Consider the following 19,693-nt stretch of genomic DNA (forward strand, 5'->3'; position numbering starts at 1 on the left):
AGTGCCATTTTGATTAAAAGTGAACAAGTAAAATGGTCCTACCAAGAAGGCAGGTCTTCAAGATATTTTGGATGAGGGTAGATTTTTGTATGATAATTCCTGTCCTGTCCTGAAAACAAGGTTCATGAAGAATAGGATTTAAAATTTAACGCTTTTTGTTTTTTACTAATGTATTAAAACCACACCTCCACATGCAAGAATGTACCTTGCCCTGGCAGCCAGACTTTGAAACTTAAGAGTCACCCAGGTGACAGTGGTTTTAAAGACAGGAAGGAAGGTTCATGGGTGACATCTGAGGCCCTAGCAGTTCTGGAAATGCAGTGCCATGTAATAATAACCAGAAGCACCAGCTACAAGGAAGTGGAGCGAGCTGGCATCTAGAAGACAGGCTATGTTTTTTATGGCAAGAGGGGGGTCAAGGAGGTGGTGCAAGCCCCTCAAGAAGCCCAAAGGATTGTGAATGAATCCCAGATGCCGAGCTTTGAATTGTTTGCACTATTGGAGCTTGGTTTTGCCTTATGCAGATTGTGGTTGTGTCCTGTATCTTCTCTGTTGAAGTAAAAACATACCTTATTATTGATATTATAGAAAAACACAGTAATGTAGCTAGAGTTTTCCTGCCTGGCCCACAGTCAGGACAAAGCTCTGTCACCTGCCAGTCCCACAGCTGCTCAGACCCAACCAAGTAAACACAGAGACTTATATTGGTTACAAACTGTATGGCCATGGCAGGCTTCTTGCTAACTGTTCTTACAGCTCAAATTAATCCATTTCTATTAATCTATACCTTGCCACGTGGCTCGTGGCTTACCGGCATCTTCACATGCTGTTTGTCATCATGGCGGCTGGCAGTGTCTCTGACTCAGCCTTCCACTTCCCAGCTTTATTCTCCTTCTTGTCCCACCTATACTTCCTCCTGTCTGACTATTGGCCAATCAGTGATTTATTTACCAACCAATCAGAGCAACACGTTTGCCATACAGAACATCCCACAGCACAGTAAGGAACAGCTTTTAAATATTTAAATTTATAAGGCTGTGGGACATTTTAAGTTTATAAAATGTTTTATATTATTAATATTTGAATTTAAAATAAGCAGGTTAAAAATTAAGGCCACAGGTATGCGCACCAAATATTAAACACCAGAAACTGGGATATTCCTATCTTATGATGCAGCAAGACAATGACCTAAGCAATCCTGCAAATTGACTAAAGCCGCTTCTCAACCTTTGAGTTTGACCCTTTGGGGACTGAAGTACCATTTTACAGAGATAATCTAGGACTGTCTGCATGTTGGGTGTTTGCCCTGAGATTCATAGCAGTGGCAAAGTTGCACTTGTGAAATATCAACAAAAATGCTTTTATGGTTGGGAGTCACCATGACATAGGGAGCAGTGTTGAAAGGTCAAAGCACTGGGAAGGTTGGGAAATACAGGCTTAGAGAATGCCTCTGTAGCTAGAGTTTTCCTGGTCCTGCCTGGCCCATGGTCAGGACAAATCTCTCACCTGCCAGTCCCATAGCCTCTCAGACACAACCAAGTAAACACACAGAGACTTATATTTCTTATAAACTATATGGCCATTGCAGGTTTCTTGCTAACTGTTCTTATATTAAATCTACCCATTGCTATTAATCTATAAGTTGCTATGTGGCTTGTGGCTTACTGGTATCTTAACATCTGCTTCTCATCGTGGTGGCTGGCAGCGTCTCCTGACTCAGCCTTCCTGTTCCCAGAATTCTCTTCTCTGCTTGTCCTACCTATACTTCCTGCCTGGCTACTGGCCAATCAGCATTTTATTTATACAGAGTGATATCCACAGCATGCCTCTCCTTCCCTAAGGTCTATTCATGCTTAAGAATATATGTCTAGCATCCTTGTCTTTGCTAACAAGCTTAATCTATTTTGATAAACAGAGTCATATAAGACATTATTATGTTCTGTAATAGTGTATTATAAAAGGATTAGGAAATTTCCCAGACTCTCTGTGTACTGTGTTTATGAGTTAAGAGTTTTATTTTGATGCTAAAAGGAGCTTCAATTCAGAAACTGTCATTTTAAAGGCTAACTTGCTGAAAATTGTTAAATATTATTAAGACATGTAATTCACTGTCAGTTACCTCAGAAAGGATCAAATTCTACACTGTGTTCAGAACTATCATCATAGTCATGCTAAATACTAATGTAATAATCAGCCAAAATTTATTTAGCCTCCTGTATCTTTCCAAGTTTAAGGCTAAAGCAAATAACTAAAAATAAGCAAAGTTCTTTTAGATCAGATGGTCTTCAAACCTGTCAGATATCTGATGAGTATGGCATTTAAAATGTTTAATGGAAAAAAACCTTACTATGACAGAGACTCCCAGCTCCTAACAGTGACCCCAAAGTCTCCAAAATTGCAAGGCATTATGGCTACTCCACCTGGATTGTGATAATCCTAACTACTTTGTAAGACTACCAAATGCTGCACTTGCCACCAGAACCTGCCCCCAAATGTGAACAAGCAGGACACTGGAGAATTTATTGCCTCTCATTGCCTAGACAAAGCCAGTCTAGCCTCCCCCACCATGTTCCTACTCCAAAGGAAAGAATCTTACCTTCTGGGACTGGTGGCCAAAGACTTGCCCTGTACTGGTACCTCTACCCACAAAATCATGGAGACCACAGAAGCCTAGGATGACTATCTAAGTAATTAACTACTGTCTGTCATTTAATTGATACAAAGACCATTTGGATTATACTTTCTCTCTCATTCTTCTCAGATCTCTGATGATATTGATGGCTAGGCTAATAATAGCCTTCTTAGCTTAGCAGTAGCTAGCAATCAGGTTCTTCTCCAAGGCTGCTTGTTGGCTTATATCATATGGAAAATTCAAACCTTGCAATTTCTAGAACTACTCTGTTTCCTCTTGAGAATAGGCAAACACCCTGGTAACAGGATTCACATTAAAAGATAAACAGGTTTCAGTTGTACCTATCCACTAAAGGATCATTTGTAATGAGTGTTCTCAGGAACAAGTTCTTCTGTATCTGGTAAATGATTTGATGGAAGGAAAAAGTGTTAAGGTCTACGTAAGTTTTGAGGGTCTAAGAAAATGTTTTAAGATTATATAAAAGTCTCAATATATGAAAGTTTAAGTACATTTTGAAGGTCTCAGAAAAAAATGATTTAAGATGTACAAATATAAGTTGTAAAGGTATAAATAAGTGATTTAAAGTATGTGAAAACTGGAAATATTTCAAATTTCTTTCCTCTTCTATGCTATTGTTGCACTAATATTTCAAAAATTCAGAGTTTTAGTATGGATAAATGGAGTTCTGATAAGCTTGTAGAACACTGACTACTTACTGTTCAGTCACAAGCTCAAGATTTTAAATTCCTTTTGTTCGTCTTCTAGGTACAGACTTAAAGAGCTTCTCACTGGGCTAAAGACATCTTTGTGCAATCTGTATCTGGCTTTCTGGACACAGGAAAAATGTTCATGCTTCTTAACCCAAATCTATAGTGTTTGCTAGGACACAAAAGTGTGAGTCTATCCCAACTGTTTTACAGACACCTGTTATCTGCATTTTCTACAATGTGGATTTTAGTAGAGATTGGTAATGCTAATATACCTAAAACTGTTTGTCTTTTTGGAAACTAAAAACTTCCTGAAAGCTTTGGAGAATATAGGGACTCATAAGAATTAGATCTACCTTTCACAGGTCAAAAGAACTTCAGATAAGTACAGCCAAAGTTCATAAATTTTAACTTCTGTCCAGAGTCTATATCTTTCTCAGCAGATTTCTACTTGGCTGCCAGACACCATACAAGCATCAGCTGCTGACTGCACCATACTCCAAACAACTGTGAACCCAGGACTTGCTGAAAGCTGATGTGGACCAGTCTAGCCAATGTGATTGATCCCTGTCTCTTGAGCTGGGTTGATGAACCAGATGCTTCTGATGAATGTTCCAGTGCCTAAAACTTCTACTGTCCTTTGACTAGCATTGCTGCCCTACTGGGCCCTGACATCAACCTCCTAGTTTCAGTAGGAAGTAGTTAAAGAAGAGAGTACATCAGCCCTTGTTCCCTAACAGGCTGGAATGTTAGATCAAAAGGATACTCCCTGGCATAAAGGACTAAATTGCTACCAATAGTGTCTATTGGATTACCAGGAAAGGTATCTGTTAAAATAAAATGGACACAGATCAATCAACAGGTCCATGCAGTAGCTGAAATAGTTCTACAGTATGATAGGTCACTCAACCTGCTCTATGTAAAACAGAGTTTATTGTATATCTTTAACAGAAAATGGCTGTTTATTTACAAACCACTGAAGAATCATAAGAAATAATCTGGCTGTACTAAAAATATCATTGAAAAAAAAAAGAGGACCTGAGATGAAGTAAATAACTGGTCCCTATTCTGATTTCCAGGTTCATTCTAGAAAGTAACTCTGAGGCTAGCCATCACAGGGCCTTAGGCTCCTCTGCTTCTGCTAATTGCTGTTGACTGTTGTATCACTGATGCCTTAATTAAGTGACAATTCCTGTCTGGGTACCATTAAGCTGATAATTATTAGATCCCAATATAAAGAGATACCTATCATGGAGTCAAGGATTTGACTCAGGACACAATTCAAGGGGGAAATGTGAGAACCAAAGTTATATTTTAAGTTTTAATTACTATGCCTAAGAGATCCATGAAACTAAAATGCCTCTGATCTCTAAGCCCCTTGCCCAAGATCACATAGTTCCTGAAATGCAGGCTATTATTTATGGGAGATAATAAGTCACTCCCCTAAACAAGTTTGTTTGACCCATCTGCACTGGATATGCTTAATCACATGTGGATGTGAGGCTCACAGGCAGGAAATACATCAGGATGTGTGCTTGCTCCTGATTGGACCTCATGGGAAATGTGGTGAATTATGGATTGCGCCTTCTTAAGCTCTGCAGAAACGTGACTTGGAACCATTTTCTGGGAAACCAGAGATGAAGGTGGCCAGAGAGTCCATCAACCTGGCCAATATTTAACTAAAACTTTCTTCAAATTTGGCTTTCTACTGTGGTAGTGGTCTTATTCTTGACCTGTGGAATTCACAATGGCTGTATCCTTAGAGTCAAATTATTTAAACTGATCAAAAGCTCAAGATAGCTTATATTACCATTGTTGAAGAAGAGAAGAGATTTTCATCAAACTATTTAAATAATTTATTCTGAAGTTAAATTAAAATAGAGAGTTTTCAATGAGACATTATATTTTTTATCTGAGATAAGGAAAAAAAATCCATTCATTTCCAGGAGAATTAAAGTACATTTTTTTTTAACTTTCAATATACTTATACATTGGTGTTGTTTTTGTTTATGAGTCAGCAAAATAAATATAATTTATAGACAATTTTATGCTTTAAACGAACAGAAAGTATGTTTATGGGTAGAATCTTAACCATATGTGGCTCATTGATAAGCTATTTAAACATCACAAGGTCTGAACAGTGATAACAAAACTAAAAAAAAATATTTAAACCACATGAATATTTCATTCTGGATAGAGTAGAAGATAAATTATTTTCCCTGTACCAGCTCAAGACCAATCCTATTTTAATGATCTATCTCATTTAAAAATAATTTTTACATTTTACTTGAGCATTTGAGGAAAATAACAACAAAACTCATCACAAGTTGGTTGCTTTCTTGTGTTCTGTAACCTCACTAATATTGTTCAATTATGGTATGTTTCCAATGAGAGAATAAGCAGCTTCCATTTAGAGATACTATTGGAGGAATCAGGATGCAAAACACTTAGCCTGTAATTCGTCAGAATTTAAAAAAATGGAGTAGTTCTTTCAAGTTTGTTTGTTTTAGTTAGTGAAGTTTTGTTTAAGGGACTCTGAACAAAGGTGCCCTAAGATTGAAGAGAATATGAATGTGGGCTGGCAGCTATCACCTGGATGTTCCATTGTCTGTCTGTGCCCTTCATCTGCAATATCATGATAATTTTATACTCAGACTAACACTTTCCTTAAAAGTCCAGCATTTTATCCTCTATCAAAGAAGCCAGTTACGAGTTCTCTCTCTCTCTCTCTCTCTCTCTCTCTCTCTCTCTCTCTCTCTCTCTCTCTCTCTCTCTCTCTCCTGTGTGTGTGTGTGTGTGTGTGTATTCTCTCTTTGTCTCTCTCTCATTCACTCTCTCTGTTCTTCTCTCTGCTGTGTGTGTGTGTGTGTGTGTGTGTGTGTGTGTGTATCTTCTCTCTTTGTCTCTCTCTCTCTCACAGTGTTTTGTGTGAATATGCAAGTGTATGACAAGGTCTTTCATGAAGAGGGCAAAGCAGAACACTGGGAATCTTCTACAATATCTTTCCACCTTATTGCTTTGAGACATTTAGAAGCCTACTGTGTCATTTAATCTGACTCAATAGCAAGTTCTCAGGATTTACCTGTCTTTGCTCCCCATTCTCACACCACCACTGGAGTTACAGGCACACAAACTCATGCCAGGCAGACTATTTACATGTTGGTTTTGGATTCAAGGTGAGATACATATGCTTACAGGTCAAGTGTTCTTACATACTGAGTCCTCTCTCAGCCTCATAAATTCCAGTTCCTGAAAGCCAAATAGGTACTTACCTCTGCTTATGCCAAACTGATATAGGTTTTCTGGCTCATTGACAAGCTACTTAAACACCTCAAGGTATGAACAGGGATGACAAGACTACAAAATAAATAAAATGAAAATACACAGATCTAGGAGAGTTAAACATAAACCAATTGTGCTACAAAGTGAAAACCAGACTAAGAGAGAGCAAATTAGAAAATTAGAGTATGAGATGATGATGATAATGATGATGACATTTATATCTACAGCCTGAGTGGTGTGAAACTTTCAGGTAACATTGTTTTATTTCTTATGAAGAAGTATGTGTGTGTGTGTGTGTGTGTGTGTGTGTGTGTGTATGTGTGTGTCTGTGTGTGTGCATACATCAAATTCTTTGTGTTGATCAATTTGATTTTGAGGAATGGTTATATTATATATTTTACTTAGCAATTGAATGCTTAGAATATTTCATGTTAATTAAATGGTCCAATTGATTATTGGTCAGTATTATCATTTAGTTTTCTACCTAAAGCATTCATGTAAGGAATATCTCAAAAGAAACTGTGTGTGTGTGCACGTGTGTGCGTAAAATTGTTCATGTTGTATCTTTTAAGGTCTTATTTATTTATTTATGCTAAAAACTACTTTCAGATGTTTTTTGACTGAATACTTAATATAGTTTTAGTAACATAAGTGTAAGAAAATATGAAAAACTCTTCTGAGAGCATAGTGGGGAACAAGTGTGATGATTCAGGTCTGTGTTCTCAGCACTCATGACACTGAGAAAGGAGGACCCTGAGTTTACAGCAAAGCTATGTTATTCATCAAGACATTCAAAAAGAAACAAGACACTTAGTCATAAATTTAAAATAAAATTCACTGGAAACTATGCTGTTTATCTGATTTGTTCTGTTGATGGGAAAGTGATGCATTTTATTAACAGCAATGCCATGAGTAAAAGAAATCTCTGCAATTATTAAGTGGGGTGAAATGAATTATGAATATTGGTGTTCAGAAAGAGAGGTGGAAAGTTTGCCCCATGGACCTCCAAGCTATACATCTAGGAACTGAATTAAACTGAAACAATCCATTAGAAATCAGCTTCTTACAGCCAATACTGTACTTTTTTCAACCCTAGCTTACCCTGCATTTAAATTGGCAATCTGAACTTGCTCTCGGTGGATAAGAATAAGCCCTGAAGAACTACTTTTTAAATGTTGCATTTCTCCTCAGAAACTGGACTTCAAAGATATTCTGAACACACCATAAAGTTTCAAACTTCAATACTCTCAAAAAGCTATGCATGGTTCCCAGTGGCATCAATCAGAATTTTATGTGCATGAACTGGGGGCAAAGGATAACCATTTATATGATCGACAATATGTCTGATGACATAAAAAAATGTCAGAAACTTCCCTGTTCTGACTTTAAATGGTGAAAGGACACTTAGTCTAAAAAACTCACTGGCAACCCTAATATAGCGAACAATAACAGTTTAAACAAAACAATTTTAAAACGTCAAATAAAAAATGCATTCATCATTTGGAAGTAATAACTCACTTAGCTGAAATATAAACAGTGAATAAAGTGCTCGAAGCTATTTGTTTAAGGTGAAGATATTTCCACACGAAACAGTGTATCATAAATCCAAACACATAAAAGCAAACATTCCGTTGTTTTCTCTTTCATTTCAAGTGAGAACCATTGATCACTAACTCAAGATTTTTATCTATTATATAGGAAAATGTTCTCCACTCTAATTATATTAAAAAATAGAGCATGATATACTCAAAAGCCACGTGTTACACCTGCCTAGCTGCTTAGACCTGCACTTAACCCTTAGGTATTTTCATTGCCAGCTCCACATATTTTAAAGATTGTTACTGAAAATGCTGGGTTTTAATTTGTAAGCTGTTAGTCTTATGTCTATCCAGTTTCAGCAACTGAGATTTTCTTCAGACATAAAACTTTAATTCTTATATTTTTCTCCATTGTTCATTTCAATGGATGGAATTTAAATTTGGTCATTCATTAATTTAGTTCCACAATCAACCAATCATTCAATCTCCCTCACCTATTAAGTTATATTATTGATATTGCTGTTATGCATTGTCTGCCTTGGTCCAAGGTCCCATTTCTTTTTATTTATTTATTTATTTATTTATTTATTTATTTATTTATTTATTTGTTGGTTTGTTTGTTTTTTCAAGACAGGTTTTCTCTGTGTATTTTTGCACCTTTCCTAGAACTCACTTTGTAGACCATGCTGGCCTGGAACTCACAGAGATCTGCCTGCCTCTGCCTCCCGAGTGCTGGGATTAAAGGCGTGTGCCACCACCACTGGGCTTAAGATCCCATTTCTTTTGGGAGCATATATTCCAAGGATTTCAGGGTTTATTCCAGAAAGTTAGGCAAGAGTCAAAATTTTTTGTTATAGAGGTAGTGCAAGGGCACTATGCATACCACAACAAATGCTGGTGAGATGTGGGGAAAGACAAACCCTGCTATCTCTTGGTAGGGTGGTAAAACTGAAGCAGACACTATGGAAGTAAGTATGGAGATTTCTCAAAAGCACTAAGCCTAGAGCTGCCATAGGACCCAGCTATGTCATTACTCAGAATGTATGAAAAGTATCCTACTATGGAAATATCGGAACAACTATGTTAATTTCTGCTCTTCTCATAATGATAAAGAAATAGTGTATGTCTACGTGTCCCTCAAAATCTGAATAGGTAAGAAAAATCTGGCATATACACAATGGAATTTTTTACAACCATAATGAAAGGTGAGAATATGAAAATTTCAGGAAAATAGATAGAGCACATATATATGTGTGTGTGTGTGTGTGTATGTGTATTGAGATAACTGAAGTTCTGAAAGAGCCTGTATTTCAACTTATATGAGGATCATAGTTTTTTATTTTTATAGATGTGCATTTATGTGATTGCTATGTGAATGCCAGTTAACTCTATTACATTATATTTCATTTTTTCCACCACACCTCATTCTTTGTATGTGATACCTTCTCACATTAATCTAAATTATAGCAACTGAAACTATGCTACAATTAATACTTTAGTTCTAACTATTTATGGATTCTATGATTTCATAACATTATATTACTAGGAATAATGTGGTTATTTGAATATCTCTATATTAAATCCAACAACAAAATCTTAAGTGATTCTTAAATTTTGCAATGTTACTTCCCATTTTCATAAGCAGTATCTTGACCTTCCTAGTACTCCATGTTTCCAACAATGTTTGATCCAATTTGTATTTCAGGTCCAATAAATGTAATGGGACATCTCCATGTTTCAATCATGATACCTCAACATTCATAGCAAATCTTGCTGTTGTATTTCATATGAGCAAGCAAAATAAATCTCTTTCCTTTTCTAAGATTTCCATGCTTCTATCTTAGGGCTTATGACTGTTAACTTGTATTGTAAAATCAGTTTGCAGATGTTTTTAAATTAGAAGTATTTGCCTTTTCTTTATATTTCAACCTGCCCATTCCTGCAGGCCCCCTTTTTTTCCTTCAAACTTGTCCTCCTCCTATCTCTTACGTTGACTTCAAATCTCCTGTAAGCAGCCAAAAGCATTCTATGTGAATGATTACATTGGCTATATTATATTCAGAAGACAGAGATCCACAGGAGTGCTTCTATCTCTAGCTGCTATAATCTTTTAGTTTCATTTTCTGTGACCATTCCTGAGACCTGGAGGAGCTAGTTTAAAAGTCCTGTTTAGTGAAGAACACCCAATAGTAATCACTGATTCTCAGCATTTTGACTAGTAACAAGTCTTCCTGCATTAACCATTGTTCGCTACAGAAAAGGAGCTTCTCTGGCCAATGTAGATAGTAACACTAGTCTAAAAATATTAATGTAAATATTTAAAAATCAGATTAGGTACATGTCTATTTAGCCCAGTAGCAGAATAAAAAACCTTCCAATGCTTGTGACACTGAAGGTGTATTTTCTTCCAGGTGTTTACCAGCAATTATATAATTAACCATTATATATGTCTTCTCTTGGAGTGGGTTTCAAATTCAGTAAGAACATAGTTTGCACTCATGGCATTATTGCACCACTGAGAGCATTTTGTCTCTCAGGTTTCAGCTGTAATATGTGGGATCTGCGGAGAGCTTGTCCTGAATTCCCTGGATGTATTTGACGTAACCAAAATGCTCTGTTTAGGCGAGAAGTAGGATAGCCAGTACCATAAGCAGCAGATGAGATGAGAGAAGGCATTGTGATGATGTGTGGAAGGGCAATGAGGTGTTTTAAGTTGACAGGGTAAGGAACAGGATTTTTCCCTTCACAACTTTCAGATAGAATTAGCCCTGCTCACATTGTGACCTCAGCTCAGGGAGACGAGTTTAAAGTTCAACCTTCAGATTATAAAATAATACATTTTATTGTTTCAAGTAAAGAAGTTTTGACTAATTTTCTGTAGTGGAAAGAAAATTAATCTATCTTACCTTTCAGATTCTTTTCCATATTTTAAATATTTGTATTGTTTTTCTTCCTCAGTCCATTTTATGTTTCTATATTTCCCATTAGTCTGTCTACTCACCCAGCAATGCATATCTATTTAAATTTAGGTCTCACTGAATATTCTCAGCTTTTGAATTTTTATAGTCTTCTCCATCTCTTTTTTTAAATCCTTTACCAAGACAATGTGTATGAATTATAGAGCTGAATCCCCCTAATTCAGTCATTTGAGATTCTTTCTCTGAGTCCCTCAAGTATAAACCTATCCATCTGTAAAACTCAAAGTCAATGATGTTACCTTTAGTTTAACACAAATGACAGTACATCAAAGGAACTCCAAGTTTCCGTTGAACTTGCTTGCCATTGTTCGTGGGATGCAGCAGGAATTTGGTCACTGTTTTCTAAACTTCTCTGTGTTCTCATTTCATGATTCCTACTTCACTTTGTTACACCATCTACTTCATCTCTGACCTTGATGTTGTATTGCTACAGTTTCTGTAATGACACAAGTATATATATGGTGTTTTTCTGGCTCAATGTTTATATGCATGGGTGTTCCCACTTTGTAGTGATACTAGTATGTCTACTGTAGTACTACAGCTGTGCCATGAATAGGTGTAAGAGAAAAAAAAAAGAAGTGGGAAAGTAAAAGGACAAATTATGTCACTTGGGTTGTTCTGGCAGTGCAAACGTATGGGAGACAAAATCTCTTTGGCAAACACTCATCACCACAGTAGGGGTCCAGTAAGCAAGCACAGACTCAAAAAATGGGCATCAGCTAAACGTAATGCTTTCTTCCTTGTATAAATTTGTTTCTGTGACAAATACTTTTCTCAGTAGTAAAGTTCTGGTTTTAATATAGTCTTATCACTTGTTTTATTTTATTCTAGTATGTAAATGTATTTTCCTTTTGGTTCTGAACAACATGGGATATAGTGCACAGGGGGATAAGAGGTAGAAATGAAGTGTGTGAGAGAGAGAGAATAACCTTCTGCAGTGATTTTAATATCTTTTTTCCTAAAACTCCTAAGTAGAATTTTAGCTTCAATTTAAAGGAGGCAGCTGCTGACTTCCACGATGTGTTAGTTGTGCTTAGGGGTGGATAATGATGTAGTTACCTGTAAAGCAGTCAGCCTGATAGCGTTCCTATTTCCAAGGCGATTAGACAAACTAGGAGGAGACAATAAAAAGTAAAGACATGTTTCCACAAAACAATACTTAGAGGCTATGCTGTATTATTTTTTTTCAAATCTTCAGATTTTTAAAAACATGGCTCGATTTCATAGTTTAGTTTTCTTCAGGAACTGTTTTGATAGGATTCAATGCTAGTGAATCCTGATACCTAGAACATTAACATTAATTTCCTTTTGTGGTGTGTGTTTCCATTTTCAGTATCAAAATAATAGGAATAGAAGAAAGAGAAGATTCCAAGCACAAAAACCCAGAAAACATTTTCAACAAGATCATGGAAGAAAATTATGCTATCCTAAAGAAGGGGATGACTATAAAGGTATAAGAAGCATTCAAATCTGAGGAATATACATTCTTTCAGGGAAATGAATGCAAAAAGTTGATGACTCATCCTTTGAAAATTATTAAAGAGACGGAGATGTATGAACATTTAAAACTTACCTTTTGCTTGTTTGAGTCAATAATCCCTAATAAATCTGTCGAATGGATCTTCTAACCTTTGGATAACTGCACTAGTTACATGAGCATCTGGACTTTGCCTAATTAAAAAAAATAACTATATGTTTCAATTTTCTTTATATGCACAATGATTTAATTATCTAAAAATGTTTTAAGCTGCAGGCAATAATTACAGAAAAACACAATGGGTTACATTCTTATTGCTCTTATTTGTGATAATATTAGTAAAATATGGTGTCATGCTCAAGGATTCCTAAGGTATTTAACAAAGGAATTTAGCCTAAGACAATTTTAGGTCTAGCTAAGTACCCACTATCAGTATGTTTTTTCCTTGCTTGCTTGATCCTAAAACTTAACTACCACAAACAAAATATTTAGAGCAGGCCTATAAAACATGCATGATGTGCCAGCTTTTCTGTTGCTGTGATAAAATATCATGACCAAAATCAAGTTAAGGAAGAGTTTCTTTTGGCCTCATATTCCAGAAGAGTTCATAATGACCTGGCTGGCCTGACAGCAGACAGCTCTCACAAGAACCTGCATATTCTATCTTTAACTGCAAACAAGAAATACAGAAGGAACTGGAAATGGGGTTGGAGCTATAAACTCTCAAAGCTGGCCCCAGGGGTTCATTTTCTTCTGCATTATAAAAAAAAGTCTGCATTCTAAAAGCTCAATAACCTCCAAAACATTAGCATCGCAACCAAGGAAAACAAATATTCAAATATGTGAACCTAGGTGGGTATTTCTAAGTCAAACCACCATAGATGACAAGAGTATGCTCCAGCTGCAACCCACATTGTGAGCTGCAGCCTGCAAAGTTATAGTGAGTTTGTCTCCAGTCTTAAGTCACATTGCTTCTGACTTTAGTGTGGCATAGATCTGAAAGGAGATGAGGATGGTTATCATGGAACCAAAGTCTCTTTCTCTCTCTCTCTCTCTCTCTCTCTCTCTCTCTCTCTCTCTCTCTCTCTCTCATACACACACACACACACACACACACATATACATACACACACACACACACACACTCACACACACAGAGGGGAGAGAGAGAGAGAGAGAGAGAGAGAGAGAGAGAGAGAGAGAGAGAGGGAGAATAGCAAATAGGATTTGGAGAAGATAAAAAAAAAACAAGAAAAAGGACACAAATCATAATTAAATGTGAGCAGTTTCATAATATTCTTTGCCAAGAAACTTAATAAAGAATAAGGAGGTATTCCAATAGTCCTCAGGAAAGAAATTATATAGTATGCTTTTGATTGACATTTCTGGTCTCAATGTTTCACACAGTCTTCAATTTGAGCAGTATCTCATCTTTTTCACTTACAATTTATTGTATCCTTTAGTACCTTGAAAATCACGTGTGTTGTTTTTGCAATTCCCATGGTATGTTTATTCAGAATTTGGTTTTTCATCATCAGTCAAAAGTACAAAAACAAAGACAAAAAAACATGTTTTTCCTCCTGAGGTGCTTGTTTTTTTCATTTAGTGTTAAATTTCCAGATCAATGGAGTATTTAACTATTTAATGGTTCTCTGCACTGTTATTTGAAAGAACATGATCTGTGAAACTAGCAATATTTTGCTATTTTTTTCTAAAAGCAAATATATATATATATATATATATATATGAGTTATACACACATGTATGAGTGATTCAGCATTTGCACTTTTTTGTATTTATGATTTTCATAAACTAATGTCATTAAGATTTTTTTCTAAACCTATTTTAGAAAACTTATTAGATGAGTTGCCACAATAGTAGTACATGTCTGTAACTGGAGAATTAGCTGAATTTTTATCTAGTTTTAAGCAGAGCATATTTAGAATTTGAAGATGAATATATTCTGCTGGTAGCATGGGGATTGATTCATAATAAGAGATGCATCATATTTTTAGTTTATTACATTAATTATGTTATACATTATATGATATACAAAAGAAAAGTTACTTTTATGTATTTACAGTTTATATCCATGCATAATATAATTTGCTACAAATGTATAATTCTAGCACTTGTAGCATATGGGCAGGTGCATAAGGAGTTCAAGGCTAGGCATGAGTTTGTGGCTAACAAGTCATACCTAGACCTATCTTCATAAACAACAGTAAAGAACTGCTTAGAAGTTAAACAGAATTTTATACTTTCCTTTTATTATTTTCTTGGAAGAACATTTCATCCTTGTCTATACCGAGTTATTGGATGGTAACAAGCAAGTTTTCACAGGATTGAGAACCCTAATGTACTTCTAATCCTGCATTCATATTTGTTTAAATCAATCAGCAAATTAAACTCTTCAAAGTTTATCAGTGAGGCTTTTAAAGACACTGTTTCTTGTACAGAGTGAATTTATTGATTTGGTCATAGGTATTTATGACCAAATGTAGACAAGTAGGTAAACAGAATTTTTTCTTGGAATATTTTCAAAAGAATAATGGTACTTTTTATATACCTTGCAATGGTATGAATCATCATTTATGTTGAAAGTGAATTTATTCATTTTATAGGATGTTAAGGCAATCAGATATGCTATAAATAAGGTTTAACACAGATAATATGACCTGAAAAATGAAAATCAAATCATATTCAGAGACAGAAAGAGTTCTTAAATTCAGCTGTATTTCTTAAAACATTGAAGTTTGGGCTTTGTTTTCCTATTTTATTCTGTGTACTTGTAAAATAATGTAACATTTTTTGTAACTTCCATCTAAAAATCTTTCTTAGTGAAATTTAGAGGGTAGTTTTAGAGTTCCTGTATGTGTTATGATGAACATATGATGGACCTGTGACTCTAATGGCTCACAGTGCATCTTCAGGTTTATAAAATAAGCCCTTTCATTTTTATTATCTCTATTTACTATGCAAGGTAAGGATTTTCCTTTTCAACATTTTTATTTATGTACCTTTTTACTGAATCTATAGTTTCCATGGAACTCTTGAGAAAAAGAAACCATAAATGGATAATTCATGCACTTTGCTAATTAGTGTGATGATGTAGATTCATAATGAGTGACACTCTGGAACTCTACTTAAGTTCATATTATGAATAAAAGAGTGACAAAACTAAATATGTGTCAATTAGGAATAATCACAAGGCAATCTTGTGATGTCTTGTTGGGAAACACCATGGGAAGCTTCTATTAATCTACAAACTGGAGAGTTGACTTAATGAATTGCCCATAATTCAAATTCAATCTCCAGGCAAGTAATTTAACACACACAAAGGAGTCAGAGAATTTGAAATGGACCTCAAGCAAGCAACCACAACAGAAAGTGATATAAAACAAGAGTATATTTCATTCATTTAAAATGAAAGCTATGTCTGATATTGTGAGCCAATCCTCCTTTCCCTTGGATATCAAATTCTCTTTTGTATATTTATATTTATGAGAATACAATTTGCAATACATGGAGTCATTGACATGATTCATAAAAAATACTGATTTTTAAGGTTAAGTTTTCTGAAGTTTTTAAGCAAATAAATTTCTGCACTCAGTGCCATTTTAACACTGTAACAGTAAGAGGAAATACTAGTCACTAATTCTGCAAGTATTCATATGTAAATAAAAAACTTGATAGTCACTGCAGGTTAATTTACTTCCATGAAATGACACAGGTGGTTAATTGAGGTAATAGGAGACTAAGATGAGAGATATCTGTGATCCTTTTTAGCAAAATAAACTTGTAGTGAGGTTTGAGATTACATTTATGCTTGAAGGAATCCTGAATCAAAATATTTTACTACTTTATAATAAAACATAACTTCATGTGCATTCTTTATACATCATTAAGCTCTGCAAATAAAAACCTGTCCTTCATTTTCAGCTCAGCTGAGAACTTTGGAGTCTGTTCAATCATTGTAAATAAAACTAATGTGTGACCTGAAGAATCATTTGTGAGAATCACAACTTTGTGATGCTACTTGGGAACTTGGTTCGTTTTTGTTCTGTTTTGATTGTTTTTTGTTTTTTGTTTTTGTTGTTGTTTCTTAGTCTTGTTAATAAAAGAATTTAAAAACTGGCTCAAGTGGAAGCTTGAAAATCATATTATTAGCATTTGAGAGGAAAAGCAGAGCTGAGGCAAGTCTTGTAACCAAAGACAAATTATTGCACCCTGGATATATAATTAGAAATGCAAATAATGACAGTTTATTTTATTTTACTTTTTTATAAAGACAGTTTATTAAGAAAGGAAAAATGGTGGTTGGAGAGAGGATTCATGATGAAACTATATTGCTACTCTTCCAAAGGCCTCTAGCTTGGTTCTCAGCATTCTGGCTGACAGCATATAACCCCTACAATTCTATTGCCAGAAATCTAGCACATTGCCCTGGTCTTTTTCTTTTTTAACTTTTTAAAATTTATTCTTTGTTTTTTTTCACATCGTGCATCTCGATCACATTCATTTCCCCGTCCCTCCAAATCCAACCTCTGTCCTTTCAATCCCCCAAAAATAAAATAAAATTTAAGACAAAAAAGACAAAAGAAAAGAAAAAGGAAAAGAGGAAAAAGTTTCATGACAGTAACTATGCTGTGAAACAATGAGTCACACAGTAAACCCTTTTGTCCATACATCTTTACTTGTAAGTAATCATTGCAAAGAGCCATTGGTCTGATTCAAGGCCTTCAGTTTCTGCTACACTATTGATGCTGGGTCCTCACTGGGATTCTTCTTGTGTATCCTGTTGTTGCCCTGTTGTTGAGATCCTGCAGGTTTGGGTCTGCAGAACCAGCCACTTCATGTGCTCCCAGAGATCATGGATAGGATGGATATTGGTGCTGTGGGATGGTCTGTATGTCAAATGTGTTGCTGATTGGTCAATAAATAAATCACTGATTGGCCAGTGGCCAGGTAGGAAGTATAGGCGAGACTAACAGAGAGGAGAATTGAGAGAAGAGGAAGCTGGGTGAGGGAGACACTGCCAGCCACCACCATGACAAGCCGCATGTGAAGATCCCAGTAAGCCACAAGCCATGTGGCAAGGTATAGATTAATGGAAATGGATTAATTTAAGCTGTAAAAACAGTTAGCAAGAAGCCTGCCATGGCTATACAGTTTGTACGCAATATAAGTCTCTGTGCTTACTTGGTTGGGTCTGAGTGGCTGTGGGTGGAACTGGCAGGTGAGAGAGATTTGCCCTGACTGTGGGCCAAACAGGAAAACTCTAGCTACAAATGGTGCCCAACGTGTTGGCAAGAGTTTCCACCTAAAACCTGAGTAAAAAGATTCTAAAACGGAGCTAAAAACGGCTCCTAGTTGTCTCTTTCAAGCTAGCGGCAGCCTGCATGTTTGAGCTACTATGGCGGGTTCCTGCATGCATGCTGGACCTGCAGTATGGCAGGAATGAGGCCTCTGCAAGTGGCACGTTAAGCTGTGTGGTAGATTTAGCCTTTGCTAGTACAAAACAAAAAAAGAGGTTTCTGGGCTACACACTGCTTGGATAAAAGCATAGACCCACAATAGCTCCCAGAGCTGGCCGTAAATGTACCACTGCCATGTTGGGAAGCTGAAGTGGGCGGAGTCAGCAGCCATAGCTCCAGCGCAGTTTCGGGCTTAGAAGGCTGCAGTTTAAAGCAATAGGCTCAAGCTAATATAAAAAAAATAAGCCACGTAAAGATGGCTACCACACAGAGAATCTGGATTATGTTCTCTTTGATATTTGTAACTGAAGAAAAACATTTGATTACAAAAGCTGTTGAGTTATGCCAAAATGTATATTTTAAAGATACCTTGACTTCAAAATTTGGATGTAAGAATGTGTTGCTTTGGAAAGGAGACTCTGCTTTTGTTCCTACAGAAAGCCAGAGGCTATGGATTTGTTCCAGATTAAGATACATCAGGTTTGACTAGCCAAGACCACCTGAAAGGTCTCCAATGACACCATGGCCCAGATGATCCAACATCCAGAACCATTTCAAGGCCACTGGCTCAGACAATACACCCTCATGGACTACTCCATAATCCTAAAATATTCTTTGTGTCCCCATAAGATACAGCGCCCCCCTCCAGCAGGAAGGTGCAGGGAAGGTGCAGGGCTGAATTTCCAGAGTGCTGAAGCTGGGGAGGGGGAGGCTCAGCTGCCTTGCCCACTACAAGTGGCAAGGTCAAGAGGGGGAGGGTATCTTTCCCTCATTACTGCTGTCTGGGGAACCAGCCCCCAGTAGCACAGGGCTCAAAGGGATATCTATCTGAGGGGATTAGGGAAAAACACTCTCACACACTCTCTTGGGGGTTTCCTTCTTTTTTCTTCTCTGTTCTTCTCAATACTGTATATATTTTTCTACAGCTTATATACCCCAACAAAATTTTTCAGGAAGTGTAGGAATTACAATGTGGTTACATTCCATTTTTCAAGTGAATGATTATAATGAATAAAGGTAACAACTTGTTTTTCATCTCCCTTACATGATTAAAACAAAGTCACCCTGATAACTCACATACATTTACATCATGTAACTTGTTACAGATTAACAGAACATGAGCAAGCAGAGTATCCTTTTTTCTCAGCCAACTCTTTTTTTGGCAGGCTGCATATTGCGGTTACAAAGAAATAATCATATTATTTATTTTGAAGGGTAAACTTATAAGGAATCATAAAGGGATCATAAACCTAAACATTTATACATAAAAAAGTCAGCTGTACTTTGAATCTTTAGGGTACATACCCACTCATCAATAGTTTCTTATATCAGGAGAATATATGAGGGTAAGAATGGGTACAAGAAATTAATCATCACTTTTGATCATCAACGAAACCTAGAAAGGTAAGTATTCAGCTAGCAACAATTGGACTGATTTGTATTTTTTGACCTTAATCTAATGAATCTATAACTCAAGTATGTGTCCTTGTGAACTTTAGATTGTTTTCTGGAGTTATTCATCTTAAAATTGTTATGAAAGCATCTGATTCAACCTGAAGTTACTTTAAACTTCATTTTGAATTATTATTATCAATTAGACAG

The sequence above is a fragment of the Peromyscus eremicus genome, chromosome 12, assembly GCF_949786415.1.
Source record: "Peromyscus eremicus chromosome 12, PerEre_H2_v1, whole genome shotgun sequence".
Classification (NCBI taxonomy): domain Eukaryota; kingdom Metazoa; phylum Chordata; class Mammalia; order Rodentia; family Cricetidae; genus Peromyscus; species Peromyscus eremicus.